This window comes from Ornithorhynchus anatinus, chromosome 2, assembly GCF_004115215.2.
Source record: "Ornithorhynchus anatinus isolate Pmale09 chromosome 2, mOrnAna1.pri.v4, whole genome shotgun sequence".
Classification (NCBI taxonomy): domain Eukaryota; kingdom Metazoa; phylum Chordata; class Mammalia; order Monotremata; family Ornithorhynchidae; genus Ornithorhynchus; species Ornithorhynchus anatinus.
This window is the reverse complement of record NC_041729.1, coordinates 90,195,796-90,220,636: the sequence shown is the minus strand read 5'-3', so window position 1 is coordinate 90,220,636 and position 24,841 is coordinate 90,195,796. Positions and strand designations below refer to the sequence as shown.

The 24,841-nt window shown below is 42.4% G+C and overlaps 1 long non-coding RNA gene across 1 annotated transcript; it reads right to left on the bottom strand.

Annotated features, from left to right (window-relative positions):
* Positions 1-12,312: 12,312 nt before the first annotated feature.
* On the bottom strand, positions 12,313-15,532 carry LOC120639039. The gene is made up of 2 exons (XR_005661175.1): positions 15,439-15,532; positions 12,313-12,905 (listed from the first exon to the last, which is right to left on the bottom strand). It is a non-coding gene; the product is annotated as an uncharacterized LOC120639039 (long non-coding RNA).
* Between the last annotated feature and the right edge of the window lie 9,309 nt (positions 15,533-24,841).

Genomic DNA, 24,841 nt, shown 5'->3' with positions numbered 1-24,841 from the left:
TTACAGATGAGGTAACAGAAGCAGAGAGAAGTTAAATGACTTGCCCAAGGTCACACAACAGATAAATGCAAGAGCCATTTGTGCACATTATCTTAATCCCACACAAATCATATGCTGCCAGTTGCACTGCCTTCAGATTTGAAGAACAATTGTGTGCACACGTGTGCATGTTTGCATATTACCAATTCTCTCGCTGGCATGCTTGAGATCTTACGCAAGACAGTTTATTATCTTATTTACCTCTATTTTCCCACCTATAAAGTGGGAATGACACCACTTATCTCTGATCTGATGTTGGTAAAATCGTTTTAATCTTATAACACTTCACCCTTAGGAAAAGTCCACAACTCCCACACCTCCAGCCTTTTATTTTCTGCCTCTCCTCCACACCTCAGCAGGACTCCTGTTGAAAGTGCCGAGGGTATCTCCCTCCCCCACACACCTAAAGGCAATTATTTAACCAAATCCTCAGCCTCACTCTGAACAGGCCCATCTTTCCATTGTTCATTTCCAAATTAAAAGTCTTCTTCCTATTTGTTTCTCACTTCAGAAGAGAGAATAGTAATCTGTCTCCTCAAAGTTCTGCTCACACTCTTCAGTCTTTAAAAAAAAAAAAAGAAACCCAAAAAACTTTGATCCCCAGGGAGTCAAAGCGGAAGTTGGTCTTTGCCATTAAATTTTTTATAGATAGCAAAGTCCATCCTTCCACCTGCATCCAAAGCACAGAGGCAGCTGGCAGAACAAAGCATAAGAAAAATAGCTGACCAAAATCTATCTTAAATTGCCAGCCTTACAGGTGCAATCTTGTTTTTCATCTCGGTGACAGTCTCTAGTGATTGACAATGTTTTACGGAGAGTCCTTAACCCTTTTTCCCCCAGAGCGAAGTCCGGAGTAGATGATGATCTCCAAACTGTAAGGTTACCTCTAGACTGTAAATTTGTGGTAGGCATAGAACATATCTAATCAACTCTGTTGAATTGTGCTCTCCCAATCACTTAGTACAGTGTTCTGCACACAGTAAATTCTCAATAATTTATTGATGATCAGCACCAAAATCAAAATCTACTTGCGGACAGGGGTTGAAAGACAACACAGATTCTAAGGGCATTCATTACTGCCTTGATATTTGTACCAACTAACTTCTGCATCCAAGTCCGTGACTTTTTATATTATTGATAATAATTGTATTTAAATGCTTATTATATGCCAGGCACTGTACTAAATGCTGGGGTGGATACAAGCAAATCGGGTTGGACACAGTCCCTGTCCCATGTGGGGCTCACAGACTCAATCCCCATTTTACAGGTGAGGTAACTGAGGCACAGAGAAGTGAAGTGACATGCCCAAGGTCATACACAGAGAAGAGGTGGAGCTGGAATTAGAACACACGACCTTCTGACTCGCAGGACCATGCTCTACCCACTGACCTAAGCTGCTTCTATTACCCAGATTAACCCAGGTAAATCCAGACCCTTAATTTTTGGCACTCTCTAATGAGTATATTTGGGAAATGCCAACATTAAACAGCAGGAAGAAACTGGAATCACATTTGTCATTGCCTCTTCCCTATTGCCGAGAGAAAGCTAAAATCCCTTTCAGGCAAGGAAGGAAGAGGACAAAGGTAAGGTCCAGAAAAAGCCTAGCTCTAATAATAACGGTATTTGTTAAGCACTTACTATATGCCAGGCACTGTACTTTGCACTGGGGTGGATACAAGCAACTTGGGTAGGACACAGTCCCTGTCCCACATGGGGATCACAGTCTTAATCCCCATGTTATAGTTGAGGGAACTGAGGCACAGAGAAGTGAAGTCACTTGCCCAAGGTCATGTGGCAGACAAGTGGCAGAGTCAGAATTAGAACCCAGGTCCTAGTGACGCTCAGGCCCATGAGATATCCACTAGACTACATTGCTTCTCATACCAAGGGGAATACGGGAGACCAGGGATGAGGCACATCTTGCTTTCCCCTGTCAATAATAATACTAATAATAGTAATTGTGGTATTTGTTAAGCTCTTACTTTGTGCCAAGCACTGTTCTAAGCAATGGGGTAGATACAAGGTAATCAGGCCAGACACAGTCCCTGTCCCACATGGAGCTCACAATCTCATCCCCATTTTACAGATGAGGTAACTGAGGCACAGAGAAGTGAAGCGACTTCAGAAGGTCACATAGCAAACGTGGAGGAGGTGGGATTAGAACCCACATCCTCCAATTCCCAGGCCTGTGTTCTTTCCACTAGGCCACTTTGCTTCTAAAACAGCTTCATTTCAGTTAAACACCACGACCTTCCTATTTGGGAAACACGGAGAAGAGGGCAGACATTTGGCATGGGGACTCGGAAAAGAGGAGCCCCTCCTGTTGTAGTGGTAGGGGAAGGGCGGGGGGGTAGATCCATGGAGGGTCTAAATTCTATTCCAAGCACTAATATTACTGGAGATACCCTGAGGGGAAGAGGAAGCTCCTATTTTTGATTAACAACCTCTGGTTAGCAGTGCCGGCAGGACCCTCCATTTCATAAACCAAGAGACCACAATAACAATAATAATAATTTGGAACTTGTCAAACAGTTACTATGCACAAAGCACTGTGCTAAATTCTGGAATAGAGACAACTTGTTGAAGGCAAGGAACTAGTCTACCAATTCTGTTATATTGTACTCTTCCAAACACTTAGCACAGAGCACAGTCGGTGCTCAATAAATATGACTGATTGACTACAATTAGATCAGACATGGTCCCTGTCCTATGTGGGGCTCACATTCTAAAGGGGAGGGAGAACAGATATGCAATCCTGATTGCACAGAGGAGGAAACTGAGGTACAGAGCTCTCAGACTGAGGCACAGAGCACTCAGATGATTTGCCCAATGTCACACAGCAGGAAAATCATGGAACCAGGTCAAAAACCCAGACAAAAATGACAAAAACTCATACATTCATATTTATTGAGCTCTCACTGGGTGCAGAGCACTGTAGTAAGTCATTGGGAAAGTACAAAATAATAATAAACAGACATTCCCTGCCCACAATGAGCTTACAGGGGGAGACAAGCAAAAATACAATACAAAAATTATAGATATGTACGTAAGTTATGTGGCACTGGGAGGGGGACTGAATAAAAGGGAGCAAGTCAGCATGACAAAAGAGAGTGGAAGAAGAGGAAAGGAGGGCTTATACTTCTAATTCCATGCTCTTTTCACTAAGCTACGTTGCTTGTAATTTCTAGATTGTTTTGGTTCCTCTTCAAGGGGTCCGACAAGTGAGGCATGGAGCAATGATGTTGCTTTTAAGTTGGGTTTCCTTCAAATGGCTGCTTAGTCAATCATATTTACTGAGCGTTTTCTGTGTGCAGAGCGCTTATAATCGGCACTTGGGAGGGTACAATATAACTGAGTTGGTAGGCACGATCCCTGCCCACCACCAACTTACAGTTTAGAGACAGCTTAAGTGGGGCCAATATAGAAGCCCGGTCCAAGGAAGGATCATTCATCTCTGGGCAGACCCCAGGAGGAAGAAATCCTCCCAGCATCACTTGTGACTATATGTGGGACAGAGAAGATGAGCCTCCCTCCCGTGGAGTACAATCCCCATCTCACTTCCTTTCCCGAGCCCCAGGCACTGCAGAGATAGCTGTCCCTCAGCATCTGTGTAGCTGACACCCACCATACGACAAACCCAGCTTGTGACCTCGGAAATTCACACCACCGCGGTGAAGTGGTTTGTCCCCCGAATGGAAAAATAACAAATCTCCTTCTGCCTCTGAAGGGTGAACTCAATTTCTAATGAGCACGGGGAGAGCTAGAACTTTTACGCCACCCCATGAAGCTGGCCTGAGTCAGAACCTACTTCGAGGTGAAGACCGCAGTTTGTGTTAGTGCATCAGAACCCCCTGGGTGAGTGAGGAAGGCAGGAAACACCTCCTTGGCTAGGAAATGATTCAGACCCACTCACAAACAAGAACCCTCTGGGTGTATATGTCTCCCCTCTATTGAAACCAAAAAAGACACTATTTCCATTCATGGGGTAATCATCATCAATGTTATTTATTGAGCACCTACTATTTGCAGAACACTGGATTCAGCGCTTTGGAGAGTACAATACAATTGAATTGGTAGATTCAAAGGAGAATGGGCTAGGGGTTAGGGCACGAGCCTGGGAGTCAGAAGGACCTGGGTTTTAATCCCAACTGCACCTCTTGTCTGCTGTGTGACCTTGGACAAGTCAGTTAACTTCTCTGGGCCTCAGTTACCTCATCTGTGAAATGGGGATTAACACCATGAGCCCTACGTGGGACAGGGACTGGGTCCAACCTTCTTAGCTTGTATCTACCTCAGCACTTAGTAGAGTGCCTGACACATAGTAAGTACTTAAATACCATAAAAAAAGAGAAAATGACCTTACCATCTAGAGGGGGAGATAACATTAATGTAATAATTTATAACATAATTTCCAATCCAAACCCCAGACAACTGCTCCCAGAGACCATCCATGAAACAAACCATCAAGATTGGGCAGGAAACACCTCCCTGGCACCATGGTGATAATCTAATGATGCAAAAACTTGGAGGCCAGTCAACTTCATCTGAACAATAGGGCCTGTCAAAATGATAGAGCTACCGTAGGTAAGGACTCTTGAATGTTACCCAGGACAGAATCAGAGAGTGTACACACAGTCTCTCTCTCCCTCTCTTTATATAAGGGACATTTGAATGGAATAAGCTCCTGCTGAAATTTAACTCTCTAAACTACTTTAAAAGCAAATGAGAGCAGCAATATCCCAAAATCCACTTGGTGTTTTAACAGTAGATTTCTCTCATCTTCAATATTTACCCTTAAAGTGTCTTATGGCAGAGCAAATCTCGGCTTTGATCAAAGCTACCAGGGAAACCTCACCATTGCTGACATTAATCAATTGTACTTATTGAGTGCGTACTGTGTGCAGAGCACTGTACTAAGCGCTTTGGAGCGTACAATAGAACTGAGTTGGTAAAGACGTTTCCTGCCCACAACAAGTTTACACTCTAGAGGGAGGTTTTTAGAGGGAGCCATTGTTTTCTGGGAGCTTGGTGAGTGAGGATGAGAAGGATCTTTGGGGAGGGGGATAAAAGGGACATACCTCTGAAATCCAATGAGTCCAAAGAGATCCTTACCGCCTGGGTGCAATAACGTGAGGCTTGAGACATTTGCACCATGGGAATTGGGTGGGGGGGATTTTTCAATGCAATTACCATTATTTACAGTACTCAGGGTGGGTTCCACCCTAGGCTATGGGCCAGGTGTTTCACAGATGGAAATGCAGCAAGCACAAGCCAATTCCAAGACAAAAACACAATTATGTTCTTTAAAAGCCAACACTGAAGCTGTTTCTTCAAACGGATTTTGTGTCAGCCTAGCTAGCTCTTGTCTCTGAGGCATTTCAGAGTGGGAATAGAGATCTGGATCACTTTCCCAGGTCCATCCTTGGTTTGTTGTGGGTCCCCAAAAAATTTGCATCCCTGTCTCTAAATGAGTGCTTTAAATCTATCTCCCTACCTCATATACGGGCAAATTGAGCAGGCTAAGAGAATGAGCAGTGCTTTCTTTGTTCACAGGGCTAAGAACATTTGATTGTCTGGAAAAAAGGGCATCGTAATCAATCGGTAGTATTTATTTAGTGTTTTCTCTGTGTGGAGCACTATACTAAGCACTTGCATAAGTACAAGAGAGTTAGTAGACCCGATTCCTGCCTTTGAAGAGTTTACAATCTAGCTGGGTAGACAGGCATTGACAACTACACAGTATTACTATCCCTGGTCTTGAATCCATTGTACCTCATTTTATGTGATGATCTGACAAATACATTTTCCAACTGGGATCAGAAAAGAGATCTCAAAAAGCCACTTCATGCTTTTTAAAAATCGCATCCAACACAAAAGTGAGAAAAGTTCCCCCTGCTTATTTAACAGTTTAAACATATTACTTCAGTCAGATGTTACTTCTTTTTCAGCCAGGATTGAGGCCAGATGATTCTGTTCCTGCTGATACAGATCATTGACACCAGAGGCTTGTAATGGAAATGTTGACACACCTTTAGTTATGAGACACCATGTCAATCCTGCTTCTAGCAAGGACTGAGCAGAGAGAAGAGTTGGGGAGATTGTGAAATCAAACTACTCCTCCTTCAAAAATCATTATACTATGCATACTGAATCTGCTGATGCAGGATTATGCAAAATGCAGTTGGACCAGAGGGCTAAATGCCTTTGATGTCCTTGGTGGCATTAAATATCGGTACAAATCACAAAAGCCATCTAGATCCTACATTGCCTTTCCAGTTCCAGAGCAAAAATGCACTTGTAGGTAAAAGATAGAGAAGCAGCCTGGCCTGTCCTGCTGTCAACCCCGGCCCATGTCCTACCTCTGGCCCAGAATGTCCTCCCTCCTCAAATCCTCTAAACAATCACGCCTCCCCCTCTTCAAAGCCCTATTGAAGGCTTACCTCCTCCAAGAGGCCTTCCCAGACTAACCCACACATCCTCAGCTCCCTCTCCCCATCGCCCCAACTCATTTCCTTTTTTTTTTACCCCCGCACCCTAGAGCACTTGGGTATATATGTCCATATCTATAATTCTATTTACATTAATGCCTCTTTACTTGTTTTGATGTATGTATATCTATAAGTCTACTTATCTTGATACTATTGATGCCTGTTTACTTATTTTGATGTCTGTCTCCCCACTTCTAAACGGTAATCCCACTGTGGGCTTGTGTCTCTCTATTGCTGAATAGTACTTTCCAAGAGTTTAGTATAGTGCTCTGGACACAGTAAGTGCTCAATAAATACATTCGAATGAATGAATGGCTAGAGCACGAGCCTGCAAGTCAAAAAAAGCCATGGGTTCTAATTCCAGTTCTGCCACTTGCCTGTTGTGTGACCTTGGGCAAGTCACTTAGCTTCTCAGTGCCACAGTTCTCTGTCTGTAAAATGGGGATTAAGACTGGGAAACCTATATGGAATAGGGATTGTGTCCAACCCAATTATCTTTCATCTACCCCAACTCTTAGAACAGTGCCTGGCACATAGTAAGCACTTAAATACCATTATTACTATTATTCTTAAAAGTAGTTCTGCATATTCACCTACCAGTCCATAGCTTCATTTCAGCTACCCTGGAGGAGTTGGGAAGTGCAAGACCATTCTGGATATTCAGCCACTCTTTAGATTGAGAGTGCCAGCCCCCCTCACCCTCTGGGCTTCCTTACTCTGTGCTATATCTATCAGCTTCCCCGCACACACCTTGCCTTAAATTGTGAGAACGGGAAGGAGACAAGGGGAATTAATTAAGAGAGTTTTGAAAACAGGCTTGACACTAAACACAGGAACAGCCCCCACCTGAACTTCCTAAGCCTCAGGGAGTCCTCTTTCTGCCACCTGGATTTGTCATTTTAAAGCAATAGAGGAGACTTTCACCCCTCCTGCTTTTTCTAGGAGTTGTGTGTTGCTGTAGATGGAGGACTTAAAGCATAAATATAGGTTCTTTGGGTTTTAGAGATGCAGCATGACCTAGTTGAAAGAGCAAGGGCCTGGTAGTCAAATGATCTGAGTTCTAATCTTTACTCTGTCACTTATCTGCTGTGTGACCTTGGCCAAGTCACTTCACTTCTCTATGCCTCAGTTTCCTCATCTGTAAAAGCAGCTTGGCTCAGTGGAAAGAGCATGGGCTTAGGAGTCAAAGGTCATGGGTTCTAATCCCAGCTCTGCCACCTGTCAGCTGTGTGACTTTGGGCAAGTCCCTTAACTTCTCGGTGCCTCAGTTGCCTCAGTTGCCTCACCTGTAAAATGGGGATTAAGAGTGTGAGCCTCACGTGGGACAACCTGATTACCTTGTATCTACCCCAGTGCTTAGAACAGTGCTCGGCACATAGTAAGGGCTTAGCAAATACCAACATTATTATTATTAATAAAATGGGGATTAAGGTTGTGAGCCTCATGAGTGACAGGGACTGTGTCCAATCCCTTAAATCTTGTACCTACCCCAGTGCTTAGTACAGTGCTTGGTCCATAGTAAGAGCTTAACAAATACCACAGTTATCATTATTATTAGTGTAAGAGAGCTTAGTCAACTTTCAAAATTGAAACAGGCTGGTTGATCATCAGGTGGGCCAGGGATGAGCATCCCAGAATGAGCCCCCAGATGGAGTCCTGGTGGCATTTCTGGGTCTCCTGTGTTGCTCCCACTCCTAAAACCCGGCACTGCTGACCTCAGCACCCCACTTCAATCTGGGGACCCCTCAGGGTTAGAACTGTAGACTATAAGCTGTCGTTAATGAGAAAATGCCTTGTATGAGCAAAGTGATGAATGGGGTATCCCAGAGTAATGGTGGACAACACTTGGTCAGGTCCCAAAGACTTGGAGACTGGGATTTTACAAGCTAGTTTACAATTAGTAGATTGTAAAGTTGAGGGAAGGGATTGTGAGAATCAGCATGGCCTAGTGGAAAAAGCACAGGCCTGAGAGTCAGAGGACAGGTGTTTGAATCCTGGTCTGCCACTTCTGTCAATCAATCAATCATTTTTATTGAGTGCCTACTGTGGGCAGAGCACTGTACTAAGTTCTTGGAAGAGTACAATCACACTTGGCCCCCTCCAAAGCCCTACTGAAGGCTCACCTATTCCAAGAGGCCTTCCCAGACTAAGCCCTCCTTTTTTCCCTAGTTCCCCCTCTCCTCCCCTTCACCACAACTCGTCCTTTTGCTCTACACCCTTGACCCACAGCACTTTTGTATTTATGTACATATCTGTAATTCTATTTATTTATAATTAATGCCTGTTTACTTGTTTTGATGTGTATATACCCATAATTCTACTTATTTATATTGATGCTATTGATGTCTATATACTTGTTTTAGTGTGTGTTTCCCTGCTTCTAGACTGTGAGGCCATTGTGGGCAGGGATAGTCTCTCTTTGTTGCTGAACTGTACTTTCCAAGCACTTAGTAAAGTGGTCTACACATAGTAAGCACTCAATAAATACGATTGATCGAATGAATGAATATAACAGATTTGGTGGACACATTCCCTGCCTGCAATGAGGTCACAGCTCTGTGACCTTGGGCAAGTCGCTTAACTTCTTTGTGCCTCAGCTACCTTAACTATAAAATGGGAATTTAGACTATGAGCTCCATGTGGGTCATGGACCGCATACAACCTGATTAACTTGTGTCTATCCCAGCACTTAGAACAGTGCCTGGCACATAGAAGGTTCTTAATACATCTCATTAAAAAAAAAAATGGTTTGTGGTTATTTACTGTAGTCTTCCAAGCACTTAGTACAATGTTTTAGAGAAGCAGCGTGGCTTAGTGAAAAGGATCCGGGCTTGGGAATCAGAGGATGTGGGTTTTAATCCCGGCTCTGTGACTTGTCTGCTGTGTGACCTTGGGCAAGCCACTTAACTTCTCTGTGCCTCAGTTACCTCATTTGGAAAATGGGGCTTAAGACTGTGAGCCCCACTTGGGACAACCTGATTATCTAGAACAGTGCTTGGCATATAGTAAGTGCTTAACAAATACCATCATTATCATTATTATTACTACACACAGTAAATGATCAGAAAGTATTAATTGGTTGACAAAGAATCTGTGCAAAGTCCTATTGATTGTAGTGCTAGTGGCTTGCACAGCATCACTTGCACACTCTTGCAAACTCTGGAGCAGTGGATGAAACAAGCAAATAGGTTGACAGAGCTGTAACACCCCGTAAAATACACATAACAATTTTACATGCATGACAGACTTCTGCCCAAAGTGACCAAATTAAGGCACCAAATTATGCCAGAGCATAATAATGTGATCTATATACCCAGGTCTTTGCTATGTGTTCTCAACTCTCAGTTTGTTGGTAGCTAAGAACCAGGCTTTCTAAACCCTGGCTCATTCCTTAATTCCATGTAATACCCTCTATACACTGTATGTTTTAGTAATCTGTTTAGAAGCAGCTTGGCATAGTGGACAGAACATGGGGCTGGGAGTCAGAAAGTCATGAGTTCTATTGCTGGCTCCTCCATTTGTCTGCTGTGTGACCTTAGGCAAGTCACTTAACTTCTCTGGGCCTCATCTGTAAAATGGGGATTGAAACTGTGAGCCCCATATGGGACAGGGACCGTGTCCAACCTGGTTTGCTTGTATCTGTCCCAGAGCTTACTGCAGTGCCTGGCACAAAGTCAACATATTTTTTAAAAAATACCACAATATTAATTATTATTCATCTCCCAAGACTAATGGATGAAGATGGAACTGCCCTAGGTCAGCACCCAAACATAATCTTAGATCTTATTAAAAACACATCTCCAGGAGGCCTTCCCCAACTGAGTCCTCATTCGCTCTTCTCCCTCTCCCTTCTGTGTTATTTTATTTATTTTCTGTGATATTTGTATTTTCACCCTTTATTCACTCCTCCCTCAACCCCACAGCACTTTGTTATTGTTATTGTCTTATTCTGACAAGTCGAATCCGACCCATAGCGACACAATGGACACTTCGCTCCCAGAACACCCCACCTCCATCTGCATTGTAGACTTAGAGTATTGGGAAATTAGGTAATTCTCAAGGCACATGTGAGCACCATTTGGGGCAACGACAGTTGGATCTGATTATCTAATATCTACCCCAATGCTTAGAGCAATTTTTTGCCCAAGAGTAAGCGCTGAGTAAATACCATCATCCATCAATCTATCGACATGCTCTATCCCTGGAACTACAAGTCCCAGAAGCCTCACCGGGGTGATAGGCAAACAAAACTGTTGTCCTACCACTGTTTACAGACATGAAAATCTGACTATCCCTTCCAGAAGGTCCACTTCCCTTGCCACTAATTCAGTCTCAAGAAATGATACAGCAGTAACTGTTAAATGCTAACCACTGATTTTCTCCAACTTTGAGCCCTGCCACTGGAATTTTGAGCAGCACACATGCCATCCTCCAGTTTTGGAAAATTGAAACAAACTCCCCTTTTTCCAAGTGAATTTTTATCTGGCAAAGTTCCTTTTCCCTTATTTACTGTTAGGTAAATATTCATCCTTCGGATTCAAATAGATTCACTCTCAGAAATGTACTTCTGTAGAGAGGTGTTTGATGTAAAGGAAAACATGATTAAAAGAGGAAAAAAAGGGACATTTTGTAATTTGTGGGAGGATAACAAATGCAGAAAGGCTTCAATTCATCCTCAGAATCAGCCTGCAGGAAAATTGAGTGCAATAGACTAATAACAAAAATAATGATGGCCTTTATCAAACGTTTACTATATACTAAACTCAGGGGTAGATACAAGATTATAAGACTATAGACAGTCACAAATGGAGCTTATAGTCTATCAAACCACCATTTTTCAATCAGTGGTATTTATTGAGTGCTCAATGTGTGCAGAGTACTGAGCAAAGCACTTGGGAGAGTACAACAAAGTTGGTAGATGTGCTTTCAACATGTGGAAACTAAGGCCCAGAAAGGTGAAGTGATATGCCTCGGGTCCCACCTCCTGCCTTCTCTAATGAACTCAATGACCTACCAGTGGCCTCATTTCCTTAGAAGGAGGCTCATTCACTGTGTCATCATTATGGGTGATTCTGACTCCCAGAGAAAATTAAAAACAAAATCCGGTCATAAAGGTCAACACTGGTCTCCTAGACCTTACACTTGGATTTGTATATTTTATTCACCCCACCCTCAGCCCCACAACATTTATGTACTTATCCGTAACTTATTTTAATGTCTGTCACCCCCCTCTAGACGAAGTTTTGGTGGTAGGGAATGTATCTACAAACTCTGCTATATTGTACTCTCCGTACATTAGTACAGTGTTCCGCACACCATAAGCTCTAAATAAATATGATGGACTGATGATTGACCCTAGAGTCTTTTTCTCCTTCCATGTAAAGATCTAAGGACAAGGATAATGTCTGGAAATGAAAGAACAGAAGGCAGGCTGAAGATCGCCCATCAAATGAAGCACTGTGAGAGAAATCAAATTTCATCTCTTAACTCAGAGTCTGGCAGGGCTACCAGTGATTTGGTATAAGACCCGCCCCAAGGTTTCCGGTGAATCTGAGAGACTTCATATAAAACAGGGCTGTGTAGCGTGTTATGTTTTGCTTGTTGAACAAAGAGCTGTTTGAAACTAACAAAGCCTTTTAGAATATTTTTAGATGCTAAAGATAAAAAGTGATGAAAATGATTGGAGCCATTTAATGGCAGAAGAGTACAAGATAGGAAGATGTGTTGGTAAAAATGGAAACTTGCAAACTTGCTTATAACAAATGGGCTACATAGTCCCTTGTTATCAACCAGAGGACTTGCCAGGGGTTTATTTTTTCAACAGAAAACTATGAAAACTTAAAAGGAAAATAATGATTAACATATCAAATTTACAGGGCCAGGGGTTCAAATATCCAGGCCTTAAAAACCTGTTCATTAACTTGATCTTCAGATCAATAGCCATGCAAAGTGCAATGCAAATCAGCCTTAATCAGCTTTGCTCTTGAATACCAAAATTTACAAGCCGAAAAAGAACGATCCTGCATCTGGGCATTACATTTCCCTAAAAATACTGCCCTGTTTCCCAAGAAACTTTGAGAACCAGCAGGGATTAGTGGACATGAACGGCCCCCAAATCAAATTCCAGTGTTTAGTGAGGCCAGGACACTGCACTCTTGGTGTCCAAAAAGTGGCTTTGTAATCAGATGCAGCTCCTGCTCCCAAAGAGACTTCCTGGATGGGAATATACCCCTTTCAGGACCTTCTGGGATATCACAAGACAGTGGGGTATGGCTTGTGGCACCAAAATTCAAGCTTGAGGCAGGGAGGCCAACCAGCATGAGCCGTAATTCCCTGAATTTTCTCTGCTCTGATAATGGTCCAGCTTGTTCGGTTGGCCTGGAAGAGATTGAGAAAGAGTTTCTATGAATGAAATTTTCATTTCTGATCAGAATCAACAAGGGATAAGTCAAGCCAAACCAAGATATACAGGAAACCTCGCCACAGACGAGCAATGTCCATGAAGCCACTTGCCCCTTCTCTACCCACAAAAGTCCCTCTGGGAAGCCAGAAATAAGCAGATCTGCCTGAATGACAGAAAGAATTTGGATTTTTTTTTTTTATCTCCCAGCACCATTCTCCCATACTGGAGAAGCTCCTGGTCATTTCCAGAGTCTGGACAGGTTGTCAGGGTGAGGCAAAGATCAGCAGTGGATAGAGCATGGGACTGGGAGTCAGAAAGACCAGGGTTCTAATCCTGGTTCAGCCACATGTCTGCTGTGTGACCTTGGGTAAGTCACTTTACTCCTCTGGGCCTCAGTTCCCTCAACTGTAAAATGGGATGAAGACTGTGAGCCCCATGTGGGACAGGAACTGTGTCCAACCTGATTAACTTGTATCTATTCCATTTCTTAGAAGAGTGCTTGGCACATAGTAAGTGCTTAACAAGTTCCATAATAATTATTATTAATACCACTGGGCAATAGCTGTCAAACAGTACAATTTCTGGGCCAATCAGAAGACATGCATGGCCATGCAATCACAAGACCAAAAACTCTTGCCTGCAGGGCTCCACTCAAACAACTTTCTGACAAATTCTTAATTTCACAACACAATTGACTGTTGTTAGTTTGGAGTTTTTTTGCGTTGTTTAGTGATTTCATTTCAGTTTCAATGAAATGAAGCTGGAAATATTTGTGTTGAGAAGAAATACATAGGACTGGATTGTTGATTTTTGACACAAGTATTATTGCCATTTAGCCACTGGCTAGTCTGCCATTCTGACCAGGATGTGTTTCTACAGGAGGGTGTGCTGGGCTACCATCAGCATCCTGGGCACCATTGCTCCTGGATGAAAGTGTTTCCTACCCAATTTCCATTCCCTATTGCTATTTATAGACTGAAAGGAGTCTGGGATAGGGAGGAGAGAGCCATTTCTGGGATGTTCTGGACAGCTATCTAGCCTTCACTCAACAAAACCCAGTGGAACTCACTGAAATGAGTGCAGGATACACAGCTGCTCAGTTTCTTCCTAAGATAAGAAGAGTAGCTAATGAAAAGAGCACAGAACTGGGAGTCAGGAGATTTGGGTTCTAATCCTAGCTCTGCTACTTGCTGGCTTTGTGATATTGGGCAAGTTACTTAATTTCTCTGTGCCTCAGTTTCTTCATTTCTCAAATGGGGATAAGATAGCTATACCTCCTCCTCCTTAAGACCATGTGGGAAAGGGACTGTGTATAATCTGCTTAGATTGTAACTTCTCCAGTGCTTGGCACTTAGTAAGCACTGAACAAATACCACAATTATAACTGACTGAGTATGGGGACATTTTGCACTTAGCCATCAGCTTGGGTGAACTAGAAAACACAGGAAAAGGGAAGAGGGAACCTCTTTCCCTTTAGCCTGGGAAGACCCATGGTTAGATCTCTCCCAAGAGATGCGGGGAAAACCAAGTTGAATATGTCATTTTGGGAAGTGTTGCTCCCTGCTTCTGTTTACAAAATGTAATTTAGTTAGACTTACATATCTTCCCAGAAACTTTACTTTCATTCTCAGTTTTGATGGAGCACCTACAATGTGCAAAATGCCCTATTTGGTGCTGGTGTGTCCAGTAGAATAAAATAATAATATTAATAATTGTGGTATTGGTTAAGCACTTACTATGTGCCAAACACTGTACTAAATGCTGGGGTGGAAACAAGCAAATCAGGTTGGACACAGTTTTTGTCCCACGTGGGGCTCACAGTCCCAATCCACCTTTTATAGTTGAGATAACATGGGCACAGGGAAGTTAAGTGCTCTGCCCAAGGTCACACAGCAGACAAGTGATGGAGCTGGGTTTTTGTAGCTTCACAGAGCGATTTCACTGGTGAGAGAAGGTCTCTTTTCTCCATCCTGCCCATGGACTGTTCATGGAGAATCAAAGTACTGCTGTGTTCTTGGGGGCAGAAGAGATTGGAGTTGGCTCACAAACTAACACTCTTACTCAGTGCCTGTGGGTTTTTTTAATGGTATTTTATTCATTCATTCAATCGTATTTATGAAGTGCTTACTGTGTGCAAAGCACTGTACTAAGCTCCTGGAAGAGTAATTTTACTAAGGACTGGGGTAGATACAAGATGATCAGGTTGGACCCAGTCCATGTCCCACATGGGGCTCACAGTTTTAATCTCCACTTTACAGATGAGGTAACTGAGGCACAGGGAAGTTAAGTGACTTCCCCAAGGTCACACAGCAGGCAAGTGGCAGAGCTGGGATTAGAACCCAGGTCCTTCTGACTCCCAGGCACGTGCTCTATCCCTTGCTGTTTCTCAATTAATATTAATCTTCTGGCACTCTTTAACCAGACAATTTCTCAGTGGTTGTCTCTAGTTTTGATTATACTGTACTAACGAATGGATAACTGGACTCAATCTAGACATACCCAACATACCATGTTGGAGAAATGCAAATTGATGCCTCTTCTGAGACTTGGCATCACATCGCAGAAAGGTTCCATTCCTATCCCATTACACTGTCTTCTGGTAATGCCTAGGGGAAAAGGACCAATGAATTGGTTGAATGAAGACTCTTAGTCCAGCTGGCTTTCTGATTTTCTCTCCCATGCCAAGTTGGGGAAGTTAGGGTGGGTTTCTAGCCATGAATAGGAAGGTAGAACTCTTGGGATAGGGTGGTTGTTGGAGTGATAGGCTCTCATGACCTCTAGTCTAAGTAGAAAGACCATGGGTCTGGAAGTCAGGGGATCTGGATTTGATCCCAGCTCTGTCACTTGCCCACTGAGTGAACTTAAGTCACTTTTTAAAAAAAATGATATTTCTTAAATGCTTACCAAATGCCAGGCACTCTACTAAGTGTTGGGGTAGATACAAGCACAGCAGGTTGGTCCCATGTAGGGCTCACAGTCCTAATTTCCATTTTACAGATGAGGTAACTGAGGGACAGAGAAATTAAGTGACTTGCCCAAGGTCACACAGCAGATTAGTGGCAGAGTCGGGATTAGAATCCATGTCCTCTGACTCTTTCCACTAGGCCGTGCTGCTTCTCACTTACCTATTCTGTACTTCAGTTTCCTCATCTGTAAAATGGGGCTGAAATAACTATTCCCCTCCTTCTAAGACTGCGAGCCCATATGGGACAGAGACTGTGACCATTCTAATTATTTTGAATCTACCCCCCCCAGTGCTCAGTACAGTGTTAGAACATAGTAAGCACTTAAATATAATAATAATAATAATAATAAAGAAGACTGATCACGTGGTTTGGGGGGAAGTTACTTTGTGTTCCTCAGTTCCCTCATTGGCAAACTGAGGGTTAAATGGGGATAATATTAATGGACGACATCTTGTTGGCATGAAATGGAACAGCACTTAATCCCACTGAGAATGAGAAACTGTTCTCACGTTTCCTCATTTAGGGCAAATTCCTCAGGAGAAGGAGGCTACAGGAATGCCAGATGCACTAAGAACTGCAACACATATGCCTGGGAATCAGAAGATCATGGGTTCTAATACCAGTTCCTCCACTTGTCTGCTGTGTGACCTTGGGCAAGTCATTTCACTTCTCCGTGCTTCAGTTACCTCATCTGTACAATGGGGATCGAGACTGTCAGCCCCATGTGGGACAGAGACGGTGTCCATCCCGATTTTTCCTGCACATAGTAAGCGCTTAACAAATACCATAATTACGTCCCTCACCAATAGAGATCACACCTTGTAGCCTTTTAGCAGGAGGGAGGCCTAGCCTCTCAAGACGCCTGGTCAGATGGCGTTCCTGCTGAATCCAGAACCTCGACCTGCTGGAAGCGGGGAAGGAGGTATAGAGACCTCAGCTACTGGATCTCTGCCTTCAATCTCATTCTCCTTCTTATCCAGAGACACTGCTGGTGAAAACCAGCATTTGAGTCATTAGCACACCGTTAGCAATACTGCATGGCAACTTAATGACCCCACCTTCCTGTTAGAAAAAAAAAATCTACCTGCATTTTTAGTGACTGCTGAGCTCTCCCAACAGCTAGAGCAGAACAGTCTGTCGCAAGTGTATTTGGTGTTTCAGTTTGCCAGACCTGTCATAATAAATTAATTACAGGATGTTGCAGAGATGGCAAAGTTCCAACAGCATCTTGCACAGTTTAATATAGCCCCATTTCCCCATTTCAATGTATTTGTGGTTAGATAAATCCTCAGAAATTTACAGCTGCTACAGACTAGTTTATTATACTCCTTGCCTGTGCATGTGATAAGTGTAATAAGAATTTGATGTTCTTTCAGTGCATAGATTTTGCTGATATTTCTCTACCGGTGTGGAAACATTTAACTTGCTAAAAGTGGCATCTGCAGCTACTGCTGAGCACTTGCTTGTGTACAGTAGGCTGGAATGATAAGAAGGAGCTATGCTGTGGTCGAGCAGCCGGTAGTCTCTCTACATGGAGAAAATGGAGAATGCAAAAATCATGCGTGAGGCGGTTTAGTGAGTAGGGTCGGGGATTCATAGGAAGCAAGTCATGTATCTAATTAAGTGCGGTCCGAGTATTTTTTGAATGGAAAAAAATAACTAACTAGATATTCTAGTCTCAAAATATTGAAAAAACTGAACCAAAGCAACGAGACTTTCCTCCAGGGAACCTTCTTCCTTCTGTCTTGTGACCACTTTTCTCAAGCTTCAGTTTCTCATTCATCCCCTGCCAGCAAGTTTTTTTTTCAGTTTTATTTTCCTCAACATTTTGCTTTTTCCTCCTTCCCCCTTTGTCATTTTCATTAAATTGGTCGAAGCCTGATTTTAACTTCAAAAATTAAAAGCTGAAGTAGGACACTTTCCTGCTGAGGCAATATATTTATACAAAACCCAGTTAATCATTCTTAAACTACTTTGTCCAGAAGATCCCGAGAGATCTTTTCCAGCTGTTGACAAGTACTAAAGGATGAATCAAAAAAGACTCCAAAAATTAAGCCCCTTGGGCCTTCGAAGGATCCTCTCGGTATAACCCCGACTTCTTAGGGCATCGTATGAGTTGGGATTCCCCAAAATATTTGGCCATTTTGATGGGTAGCGCTGTTTCTACGTGAACTTTTTAATCATCATAGAATGAAGTTTGGGGAAGGAGAAACATCATATGTCTAACATCCTTAGGTTGGAAACAAAACACAATTTTATCATTTTTCTTCAACCCAGGAAGCAGTGTGTTGGTGGCTCATTAGAAATGGAAGATGACAAAACAAGTTGCAGCTGTAAGCAGAGTTAGACTTTCCCCTTATAAGGCAAGATGAAAATATGTCAAACACCAGTGTTCTAAACTGCACATCCCAGCAAAGTATTAAGGCCTGCAGAGAGCTGATTGTGAAGTGCAATTTGGAGATTGGAGTTTTCCATATATGTTTCCTATAGGCTCATAGAGGATCATTAAAAAAAAATCTTTTGTGTTTACAAAACAAGTGTTTTTACTTCAGCTGGTTCCCGCCTCAGATGAAGTTTTTCCTATTCACCTTCGTAATTAGAGCAGAAGGATGTGATGAATGAAGTGCCTCATTATCAAGTTTGCTTCCATGGTCTCTGGCAAATGGCTACCGGGCCGGCTATTTTTCAGAGCTGTCTGCTTTAGCTGGGTTGGGCCATTGTTAACCCTAAATGATCCTGACATTCAATTCTCCAACATACAATCGGACCCAGCCGACAGATTTAGTTCCCTAGTCAACAGAGACTTTTGATTTTCACGCTCCCCTGTGCTTTCATTGCTCTTTATTTGACTGTGATCTGCCTCCCTTTGCCTCTTGGATTAAGGGTCATTACTAATGTCCGAATTGTGTTTTACAGGATCTTTTTCTAAAAGTACCTCATGACAAGGAGGAAAGCACCCCAAGGTAGTAAATGGAGGATGTGGCATCTTTTTCTTCCATTTAAGTGACTCTTCAGAAAGTAATAAAGCAATCCATTATTCTTTTGATGCCAATTTTGCCAGACTATGGAATGATTTGAAGAGTCATTGAGCTATGGTTATAGACCAGGCAGCTTATCAGTTCCTTTGAACTCCACTCTCTTAGGTAGGCAGCCATCTTAAATGCTGCTTTGAAAGCCTCAGTTCACCCCTCAGTGGCAAGTATTTAATTGATCAGTCAATCAGTGGTATTCACTGAACACTTACGGTGTGCAGACCACTGTCCTAAGTGCTTGGGAGAGTGAAATACAGCAGAGTTGGTAGACATGTTCCTTGCCCACAACGAACTTCGGTCTAGAAGGGGAGACAGACATTAATATAAATAAATAATTTACAGATATGTACATAAGTGATGTATTATACTATTCAAATTTGTTGAGTGCTTACTCTCTGCAGAGCACTGTACTAAGTGCTTGGGAGAGCATGATACAACAATAAACGGACACAGTCCCTGCCCACAATGAGTTTACAGTCTAAAGATGATCTTACACTCTACATCTGGTAATCTAAAAAGCTTGGTTCTTCATAGTATTAAGCCACTATTATGTAAAGAAAACAAGTGATTTTTTTATATGCTCACACTGACACTCTCTCACTGAGTGCCAGCAGGCTTTAGAACTGTAGATTTCATCTTTAACCATTTCCTTAAAAATTCAGTTTCCTTCTGCCTGTGAATGCTCATCTAAGTGATTGGAGAAGCAACGTGGCTCAGTGGAAAGAGCATGGGCTTTGGAGTCAGGGCTCACGAGTTCGAATCCCAGCTCTGCCACTTGTCGGCTGTGTGACTGTGGGCAAGTCACTTAACTTCTCTGTGCCTCAGTTCCCTCATCTGTAAAGTGGGGATTAAGACTGTGAGCCCCACGTGGGACAACCTGATTCCCCTATGTCTACCCCAGCGCTTAGAACAGTGCTCGGCACATAGTAAGCGCTTAACAAATATCAACATTATTATTATTATTCAATCGGCTGATCGATTGAAAGCATTTACTGAGGACTCCAGGATACAGGATGTGTCACAGAACGTGCATGCCATCATGACGCTGCCACTGCTGTTGAAGGTAAATTGTGGTGACCTAGTTTACTGTCTTCTAATCCTTTGGGCAGGTGTGAACTTTCCAGTTCAGACAGCTTGAACGATTAGCAAATATCCCACAGAAGGGAAATGGGGTAAGTTTTAAAGACAAAGTTTAAAAAACCAGAAAAGTGGTTTGCAGATTCATCTGCCTATTAGGAAATATGCAGAGGATTTTATGACACCAGGAGGGTGTCTGTGAATTTTGAAGAAAAAAACTCAACCAGATTTGGCGCGAAATTTTCGTTGCCCTAAGCTCCACCTCCACAGAAGCAACTACTTCTCATTCAGCGAGCTTTTTTTCTTGTTGCCAGAAGTTCCGCAGCAACCTTTCAATTACAGAACCAATATGTGGAAAAGTCCTTAAATATTGCTACAGAAATGTACTGCTGCTGGTCCCTAGATTCTTTTCCCCCTGCAAATGATGACTTTTGAAACGACTAGTGCCGAAGTCTCAATTTGTTTTCTCTGGTTGCTGTGCAAGGGTTGGTCAAGCTATAGACTGACTTGGAGGCATAAAGTTTTCCATTCCTAAAAGAGCTTTTTCCAAAACAATTTTAAATTAAATTTCCACCTGAGGAAAATTCACAGTTTTAAAATATTTTGTTGCACACTTAAAACTACCCTTGGAAAAGACAATATTGAGGGTTGCAAAAGTGCATGGGGTGAGTCAGTAATAGTGGTATCTATTAAGTTCTTCCTCCTACTATGAACCCTAGGTGGGACAGGGACTGTGTCTGACCTAATGATCTTGTATCTGCCCTAGTGCTTGTCCCAGAGTAAGTGTTTTACAAATAGCATAATTATGTGCATAGTACTGTGCTAAGCACTGGGGTAGATACAGGATAATTAGATCAGTCTCAGTCCCTGCCCAAGTGGGGCCCACAGTGTAAGGAGATGGGAGAACTAGAATTTTATCCCCATTTTACAGATGAGGAAACTGGGATACAAATAAGTTAAATGACTTGCCCAGTGTTATACCACAGGGAAGTGTTGGAGCCAGGAATAGAACCCAGTTCTCGTGACTCCTAAATCTGTCATTTTTCTTACTAGCCCATCCTGCCTCCATGAATGCTTCTCATTGTGGTGGTTTAATTACATTAAAAAAAATGGTATTTGTTAAGTACTTACTGTGTGCCTGGCACTGTATTAACCTCTGGGGCACAAGCTAATCAGGTTGGACACTGTCTGTGTTCCGCATAGGTCACACAATTTTAATCACCATTTTACAGTTGAGCTGGGGCAAAAGGAGTGAAGTGACTTGCTCAAGTCACATACCAGACAAATGTTGGAGCCAAGATTAGAACCCAAGTCCTTCTGACTCTCGGGTCTGTGCTCTATCCATTAAGCCAGGCTGTTTCTAGTTTTCCCTGTCACTGCATCATTTTTCTCAGTGGTGAAGAAAAAATCTAGAACAAAATATTTCTTATATTGTGAATCCTTTTGAGACTGAATTTTATTTTTTAATAGCCTTAGAATAAATCTCTGAGTTTATCCTCTATATACTGTATAACCGCTTAGGTACATACCCATAATTTATTTATTTCCATCACTGTCTGTCTCCCCTTCTAGACTGTGGGCTTCTTGTGGGCAGGGAATGTGTCTACCAACTCTGTTGCAGTGTACTCTTCCAAGTGCTTAGTACAATAAGCATGTTCTGCATGCAGTTAGTACTAAATAAATACCATTGATTGATTGAAAGACCATTATTCCCCACATTTGTTTTCCAGAAAGTGAGACAGGAAAATTCTAAACCTTCCTGGAAGTTACAAAGAAGCATAAGACTCCTGTTTAGATGGAAGGAAAGAAGAGGTAAAAGATAGCATAAACCCACCCTCTTGAGGTGAAAATTGTGCAAATATAACTCAAGTTTGTTTTTAAGGATAAATCCTATAGGTCTCACCTTCACAACATCACTAAACTCTGCCCTTTCCTCTCCATCCAAACTACTATTACCTTAATACAATCATTCATTCTATCATGCCTGGATTACTGCACCAGCCTCCTTGCTGACCTCCAAGCCTCCTGTCTCTACCCACTCCTGTCCATATTTCATTCTGCTGCCCAGATCATTTTTCTACAGACACATTTTTCTACAGTTCAGGACATGTCACCCTCCTCCTCAAAGAACTCCAGTGGTTGCTCACCCACCTCTGCATCAGACAAAAACTCCTCACCATCGGCTTTGAAGTACTCCACCACCTTGCCCCCTCCTACCACACTTTGCTTCTCTCCATCTATAATCAGCCAGAAAATTTCACTCCTCTGGTGCTAACCTTGTCACTGTGCCTCCATCTCACCTGTCTTGCCTCTGGCCTGGAATGCCTTCCCTCCCTAAATCCGACAATTACTTTCCCTCCCATTTTCCCTCCCTTCATTTTCCCTCAAAGCATTATTGAAGGCACATCTCCTCCAAGAGGCCTTCCCAGACTAAGCCCCATTTTTCCGCATCTCCCACTCCCTTCCTCATCGCTCTGACTTGCTCCCTTTGCTCTTCCCCACTCCCAGCCCCACAGCACCTATGTCCATATCTGTAATTTTATTTAACTTATTTGTATTGAAGTCTGTCTCCCCCGATCTAGACTGTAAACGCATTGTGGCCAGGGAATGTGCCTGTTAATTGTTGTATTGTACTCTCCCAAACACTTAGTACAGTGCTCTGCACACAGTAGTCGCTCAGTAAATACAACTGAATGAATAGGCCGTAAGTCTTTCTAAGGGCTCTCCTGATTTTTCAGCCTAATTGTCTTTTGGCCCCGTTCCTCATGAGGCATAGCTCCTGCCTCCTCCCTTCTCAATTTGGAAAGTGTGGCGGAGCCGTCTATTCAGCTTCAGAGCAGTGAACATAATCGGAGCTCAAGTTTGCCAGTACAAAAGGAGTTGCAGTGCCTTGTATTAGAACCACTAACTCTCTCTTGTGTTAGGCTGAAACGTTACCTCTATCTCCCATCTCCCTGTGATCAACATTTTTAGATTGTCCTCCAATTAAGCTCCGAGCTCCTTACAATTGTTCAGCTGGTCGGAACATATATTCTGATGTGTCTTTTTGGCTCTAACTTGGAAACAACCCTGTGTTGCTGCTATGTTTGGATTTTTTTTTTGTTCTTGCTTTTAAAGACAGGAATCACACTCTTGGATCGGGGAAAATGCTTTGGAATTCCAGGCAGAAATTGAAGAGTCCTCTATTTAAAATATCCAGCTATTTCACAAAAATGATGAGTTTTTCCAGTGTACAGTTGTCATCACTGAAGTTAAGATAGAGCCAGTTTTTCCTGAAATAAGCACACACATATACACACACACACACACACACACACTCTGGGCCGTGCACAAAGTGGAAGACTGGAGGCACCAACAGCTGAAGCTTGTTATCAAACAGTACCCATCAACACTACTATCTGAGGGAAATGCCTTTTTTTAGAGCTCTGTGGAGCAGAGACATGTTTACCCATTTTTGTGCCATCAAAACATGTGCAGGGATGAGAGTAGAATACATTTTTATGAGACTATATTGCATGGAGTGGTTCGCATCTGGGTACCTTTCACACCTCAATGCCCGGTACTGTTATTTTCACTTCTTTTTTTGATGGAATCAATTGTTTGTCTACAAAATAAGTTTTTCTAATTTTACGTTTGTCTATTTTTTGATGGGGAGGGTTGGGGTTAAAGATTTCCCTGATAGACTCAGAACGATCTCCTTCAGAAGGTCAAGTGGAAAAAAGAACCATCCCCAAATAAACTGATTTAATTTCAGAGTATGAAATGACACTATTTCTGAAATCATTTTGCTGACAAGGAGTCATCATAATGCAAAGAAATAATTTCTAAAATATTACAGTAAACAGTGAAGCTAAAATAAATATAATACTGCATGGTTTATTTAATTCAGATATTTTGTATAAATACTTGAAAAATAAAACACACATGAACCTCTGCTTCCTGGATGCCAAAAAAAACCCTCTGCTGCTTCAATTGTAGTGCATAGACTTAACACACCCTTCACTGAAAATCAGTACAAAAAGTAGGTAGTCAAAAGTACATATTTCTTTTTATGTATTTCTTCATTACAATGTGACCACTGTTTAGGGATCTTGAATACCAAATCCCCTGTTATAAATGTAATACTTTCAAACGTTAAACCTCAAGAATATTCTTTGTTCCTATTCTCAGCAGCATCTCCTATTCTACTCAATTTGATCGATCACCTGCATACAACCCAGTATAATAATAATAACAATTCTGGTATTTGTTAAGTGCTTACCATGTACCAAACACTGTTCTCAGCGCTGGAATTTTATCTTGTCAAGATACAAGGGTCCCAGACTCCTCGACCATGCTACTAATAATAATGACCGTGGTATTTGTTAAGGGCTTACTTTGTGCCAGGCACTGTGCTAAGCACCACAGTAGATATCAGCTAATCGGGTTGGACACCGTTCCTGCCCCACGTAGGACTTGCAGTCTTAATCCTCATTTTCCAGATGAAGTGACTGAGGCCCAGAGAAGCGAAGTGACTTGCCCAAGGTCACACAGCAGACATGAGGAGGAGCTGAAATTAGTACCCAGGTCCTTCTGACTCCCAACCTGTGCTTTAGCCACTAAACCACATGGCTTCTCCTAATCTATTGTGTAATAATAATAATAATAATGATAGGCATTTGTTAAGTGCTTGCTATGTGCCAAGGACTGTAACAAGTGTTGGGTTAGATAAAAGATAATCAGGTGTCACACATGGGGCTCAAAGTCTAAGTAGGAGGGAGAACAGATAGCAAATCCCCATTTTGCAGATGAAGGAATTCAGGTACAGAAAAGTTAAGTGACTTGCCCATGGTCACA